The following is a 6,000-nucleotide window of genomic DNA, read 5'->3' on the forward strand; positions in this document are numbered from 1 at the left end:
TCCGAAAAAAAAATATTGCTGCCTTTCATAATAATAATAGCCATAACTTTTGAAACAGTTTACTCAATCTATTTTATTTTTTTTTACCAGTGATTGTAGAGCACTGGTCACATTACCCAACCCAGACAAGAGTTTAATACACATTGTATGCTCTCTGAATAACATAGAAAACTAGCGAGGTCACTTAACCTACCTCAGCCCCGTCGGTCTCGTACAGGTGGAAGTGACAAAAAGGGAGCATGCAACATATATAAATATGTAATTATCACACATACTGTGATCGTAGGCTACTTGGCATCATGGATCTGCCCATAAAAGGAAAAAAAAAGCAAAAAAATGAAAATCTCATTAACAATATCAGTGTTTTGTGGATACTAAATATCACTATTTCTGTTGTTTTTTTTAAATCGGTAAACTGTAGTTGTGGATTCATTTGTATATGTCATGCATTTTCTGAAACATTAGACATACTAACAAGTGTCAATGAAAAATTCCAAGCCACTGTATATCCTCTTTGCATTTTACTTTTTTGTGTACTATCACAGCTGAATGGGAGGTTTTTCAGTTACTATTCATACATGTTTTAACAGCATAGTGCTGCATCACAAAGCCTGCACATCACTATTTATAAATCAGTATTTTTTTTAATACTCGTCTAGAATACCCATCTGAGAAAATGAAAACATCACAAAAGTGATTTGTTGCAAATTTAAAATCAAAGACATCTAAATATTGTTTTAGCTCAACATAGCTGCTCTGGTGTTAACTTTCATAGTATCTATAAAAAAAACTATCAAATACATAACCTCTCAAATCATACAGTGATAAATGGCTTTGGAAACATTCCATAAGGACTCTGCTGAAATTTAATCAGTCCCTTTAATGCACACATACATAGAGGATGATCTATTGACCTGTAATGTTTCATTCCAGCAGTGCAAATTTACTTGAAACTGCAAACGAATGGAAAAGCACTGGCCTGTTATTAGTTTCATTTTAGACAGTGTTTCCAACATGGAACTACTTAACAGCCATCAGGGTAATTGCTTTTTGTGGGTTGGTGGCATTTTTAATGTAATTTACTGATTAGAGGCACTGGGTAATGCGAACTGCATTTCTCCAATCATTTCAATTTCTGAAAAATTTGTATTGCGATGGCAACATTGGTATCTCTATCGTTGTAGAGATAATATTTATTGTTGCATTATGTAGGACTAGACTGTAGTTCAGTATTGACCTAATGTAGCTAATTCAGTTTCAATTCCACTAATTGTAATCATAAAAAAAGAACATTTCTGTTTGTCTCTTCTCATTGTTGACCCTATATTAAATTTCGTCAAAATGGACCCCATAAATGTTGAGTGAATCACAATATGATTTATACAAAATGGGAGAACAGAATAAAGTTATATAGTATGTTATTTTATTCTGTATTAATTACAGAGTGATGAACGTGAAATTACATGAAAGTCTCATGAGAAAAGTGTGACTTTCAGTCTGACTTAAAGATAAAGACATCAAAATCAAATTAGTGTCAAAATAGGCATACATCATTTACTCATAGCATCATGTCATCTTTAGGAATAATCTAATTGTTTCATTTTGGCCTAAATGTAAAAACAATTCACCTTTCTCCCCTCCCCTTCAATCTGCCATGATGTTGGAATTTTGACACGAGTAGTATTTATACTGAAGTATACAGTGGTGAATTACCTACCTAGAGGAATAACGCAAGTGATGAAATTGAATGTTCCAGATCAAAAGTTACTGTTTGAATTGTTCTTGAAGAAGTGGCTGTGTGTGACATTTAGAGAACTTCCCCTACCTGCAAACTGGGGTTGATAGTGGATTAGGTTGATTAACGATCAATCACGCCCAGCCACCTGATATAAAAGGAGGCTCTGCTTCTCATTTGGGAGAAGGGAGCTGAGGAAGCATGGTTTTTTGAATTTTCTAAATCCAGTGAAGGCATTGCCCAGCCTGGAAACTTTTAAAGTTTTGTTTTTGCTTTATTTGTGTTTGAATATCTGTTATTTTGCCCTTGTGCACTATATTTTTTGTTTATTTATAATAAAACAGTTATTTTTTTGAACTGCAGTCTGTCTCTGGGCCTCTTTCCACTCGCCAGCCTGCCACATTTGGTGTTAGTGGGATAGCGCCACCTAGAGGCTCAGAGCAGTATTTATTTTTTTTTTTAAAAAAAAATGGGAAAGAAGAGCAGACAGTGGAAAAGGCAGGACAAGCAGCAGCTGAAGAAATGTAAGCTGCTGCAGCCACCGCTGGAGGACCCGGCCAGCCTCTTCCCCTGGTGTTCCTGGTGTGGGAAGGAGGACCATCGTTGGCGGTCCTGCCCAGACGTGCCACCGGCAAACTGGTGTGGCCGGTGTGAGGAGGACGGCCACAACTGGGCAGGATGCCCCTACAACCAGGCCCAGGAAGAGGTGTGTTCACCCCGGGCATCAGGGGCCACCCCACTACCTCCAGCACCACCACCTTCACCACCGTCCCAGGAGATCTGGGACTGGTTGATGCACCCTGAGGCAGACCTCGTCCACGATCTCCCCATAGTTATCAACACGCTGTGGCGTCGAGATGGGGAGAGGTGGGAACAGTGGGAGGAACAACACCACCCGGCGTCCTTCCCAGAGGTTGCCCTCATGGTGGTTAATTACCTGGCGGTAGACATGGGAGATGCACCGGTCACTCCAATAAAGAGAGGTGAGCCGCCTTCCCGAGAGCCAGAGAGGGGTGAGCCGCCTTCCCGGGAGCCAGAGAGGGGCGAGGAGCTGCCGTCGCTCCCAGAGCCAGAGAACATGAGGAGCTGCCGTCGCTCCCAGAGCCAGAGAGGGGCGAGGAGCTGCCGTCGCTCCCAGAGCCAGAGAGGGAGGAGGAGCTGCCGTCGCTCCCAGAGCCAGAGAATGAGGATCTGCCGTCGCTATGAGGAGCTGCCGTCGCTCCCAGAGCCAGAGAGGGGTGAGGAGCTGCCGTCGCTCCCAGAGCCAGAGAGGGGTGAGGATTCGCTCCCAGAGCCAGAGAGGGGTGAGGATTGCTCCCAGAGCCAGAGAGGGGTTGCATCCCAGAGCCAGAGAGGGGTGAGGAGCTGCCGTGTCCCCCCAGAGATGAGGCGCCGTTGATGGGTAGCTGCCGTCGTTCCCAGAGCCAGAGAGGGGTGAGGAGCTGCCGTCGCTCCCAGAGCCAGAGAGGGGTGAGGAGCTGCCGTCGCTCCCAGAGCCAGAGAGGGGTGAGGAGCTGCTGTCGCTCCCCAGAGCCAGAGAGGGGGAGATCTGCTGTCGCTCCCAGAGCCAGAGAGGGATCTGCTGTCGCTCCCAGAGCCAGAGAGGGAGGAGGATCTGCTGTCGCTCCCAGAGCCAGAGAGGGAGGAGGATCTGCTGTCGCTCCCAGAGAGAGAGAGGGAGGAGGATCTGCTGTCGCTCCCAGAGCCTGAGGATCTGCTGTCGCTCCCAGAGCAGAGAGGGAGGAGGATCTGCCGTCGCTCCCAGAGCCAGGAGAGGGAGGAGGATCTGCTGTCGCTCCCAGAGCCAGAGAGGGAGGAATGTCGCTCCCAGAGCCAGAGAGGGAGGAGGATGTCGCTCCCAGAGCCAGAGAGGGAGGAGGATCTGCTGTTGAGGATGCCGTCGCTCCCAGAGCCATGAGGGAGGAGGAGCCGCCGTCACTCCCAGAGCCAGAGAGGGGTGAGGACGTCGCTCCCAGAGCCAGAGAGGGGTGAGGAGCTGCCGTCGCTCCCAGAGCCAGAGAGGGAGGAGGATCTGCCGTCGTCCTCAGAGAAGAGAGGGAGGAGCCGCCGCCGCTCTCAGAGCCAGAGGGAGCCGGGCCGCCGCCGCCGCCTCCGCCACCAGAGGGAGCCGGGCCGCCGCCGCCGCCTCCGCCACCAGAGGGAGCCGGCCGCCGCCGCCTCCGCCACCAGAGGGAGCCGGGCCGCCGCCGCCGCCTCCGCCACCAGAGGGAGCCGGGCCGCCGCCGCCGCCTCCGCCACCAGAGGGAGCCGGGCCGCCGCCGCCGCCTCCGCCACCAGAGGGAGCCGGGCCGCCGCCGCCACCTCCGCCACCAGAGGGAGCCGGGCCGCCGTCGCCCTCCGCCACCAGAGGGAGCCGGGCCGCCGTCGCCGCCTCCGCCACCAGAGGGAGCCGGGGCCGCCGCCTCCGCCACCAGAGGGAGCCGGGCCGCCGCCTCCGCCACCAGAGGGAGCCGGGCCGCCACCTCCGCCACCAGAGGGAGCCGGGCCGCCACCGCCAGAGGGAGCCGGGCCAGGCCGCCGCCTCCGCCACCCGAGGGAGCCGGGCCGCCGTCGCCGCCTCCGCCACCAGAGGGAGCCGGGCCGCCGTCGCCGCCTCCGCCACCAGAGGGAGCCGGGCCGCCGTCGCCGCCTCCGCCACCAGAGGGAGCCGGGCCGCCGTCGCCGCCTCCGCCACCAGAGGGAGCCGGGCCGCCGTCGCCATGCTACCTTGGACATTCGGGGCCCCCTCAACCAAAGAAGGCTTGGGGGCTCCGACATCAACCCCGCCCACCACCACCCACCATAACAGCCCACCCAAGGGACATAATTGGACTCTTGGGGGGGGGACGGGGGGGGGGGGGGGGAGGGGGGAGTTGGCCGATTGCGGCCGGTGTACGTTGTACATGGGGGGAGGTGTGTGGCAGAGCAAAGCTCTGCCCTTTTAAATTGGCAGGGATGGGGTTAACTTCCCCTGCCTGCCTGGGTTTATTATGTTCAGGTGGCTGGGGTTGATTAGTTGATTAGGTTGATTAACGATCAATCAGCGCCCAGCCACCTGATATAAAAGGAGGCCTCAGCTTCTCATTTGGGAGAAGGGAGCTGAGGAAGCAGGTTGGTGTTTGTTTTGTGGTTTTTTGAATTTTCTAAATCCAGTGAAGGCATTGCCCAGCCTGGCTTTATTTTTGTGAGTTTTGTTTTTGCTTTATTTGTGTTTGAGTATCTGTTATTTTGCCCTTGTGCACTTTATTTTTGTTTATTTATAATAAAATAGTTATTTTTTTGAACTGCAGTCTGTCTCTGGGCCTCTATCCACTCGCCAGCCTGCCACAGTGACATTTAGAGAAAGCAAACATGTGGATCGGGATTAAGCGTCACTGTCTGATGAAAATGGCCACCCTGGCAGCATGGTGTCTCTTCCTGCACAGCAGAGCGCTGCTTTAAAAAAAAAATATATATATATAAAGTGAACATTATATTTTAAATTAAACACTGGGAACACCTAACTTATATAAATGAATCACTGTGGAACAATCCAGATACACTATGAAATAAGACGAAATCAAAGCAAGATCGTCCCATCGTTCATTATCATTTCATTAAAAATGTGTGCTTCCACCTCCGATGCTCTGAGGTAGGATGGAAGGTCACAGATTGGTGTGATAAGTTGCATGCAGGCTGACCTGAATGATGTATTAAAACAGTGAAACATGGGAGTACACATGCAGTGTTTGGAAAGACTGACTGTTACAATGGCGATGATGAAATGATTTATTTTCTTTTTCCTGTGATCCTATTGGGCGTGATTGCTTTTGCATTCGGCTATGCCCATGGCGTTGATGCGTACCTGAGAGCACATTGGAAATGCGTCACAGGGCTGTGTCGAAGCTAAGCTGAAACAAACCCGGAATGTTACTTTTTTTGCACGAGCAAGGTTTCGCAGTCCTGAACTTGATGTCAAGCACTTCAAGGAGAAGTAACACTATGACTAAATTTACATTCCTACCTTTGAATTCTAAGCATGAAGTTAACCCTTTAAGGACTGGGATCGTGTTAACATGATCATACTGAAGTGGGCTTCTAGGACTGTGGTAATGTAAACACGATAAAAAAGCACTTTGTTTTGATGACATACAGAGTAACCATACATTGCAGTACAGGTTTGAATCACATATAATTGGATAGGGGAGGAAGTGACTTTCACTTCCTGATAGTTTACTTTTTCATGTGACATCACTAGAAGGAGCATTTAGTGTCTAAAAGGTGGG

This window comes from Polyodon spathula, chromosome 7 (assembly GCF_017654505.1).
Source record: "Polyodon spathula isolate WHYD16114869_AA chromosome 7, ASM1765450v1, whole genome shotgun sequence".
NCBI classification, from domain to species: Eukaryota; Metazoa; Chordata; class Actinopteri; order Acipenseriformes; family Polyodontidae; genus Polyodon; species Polyodon spathula.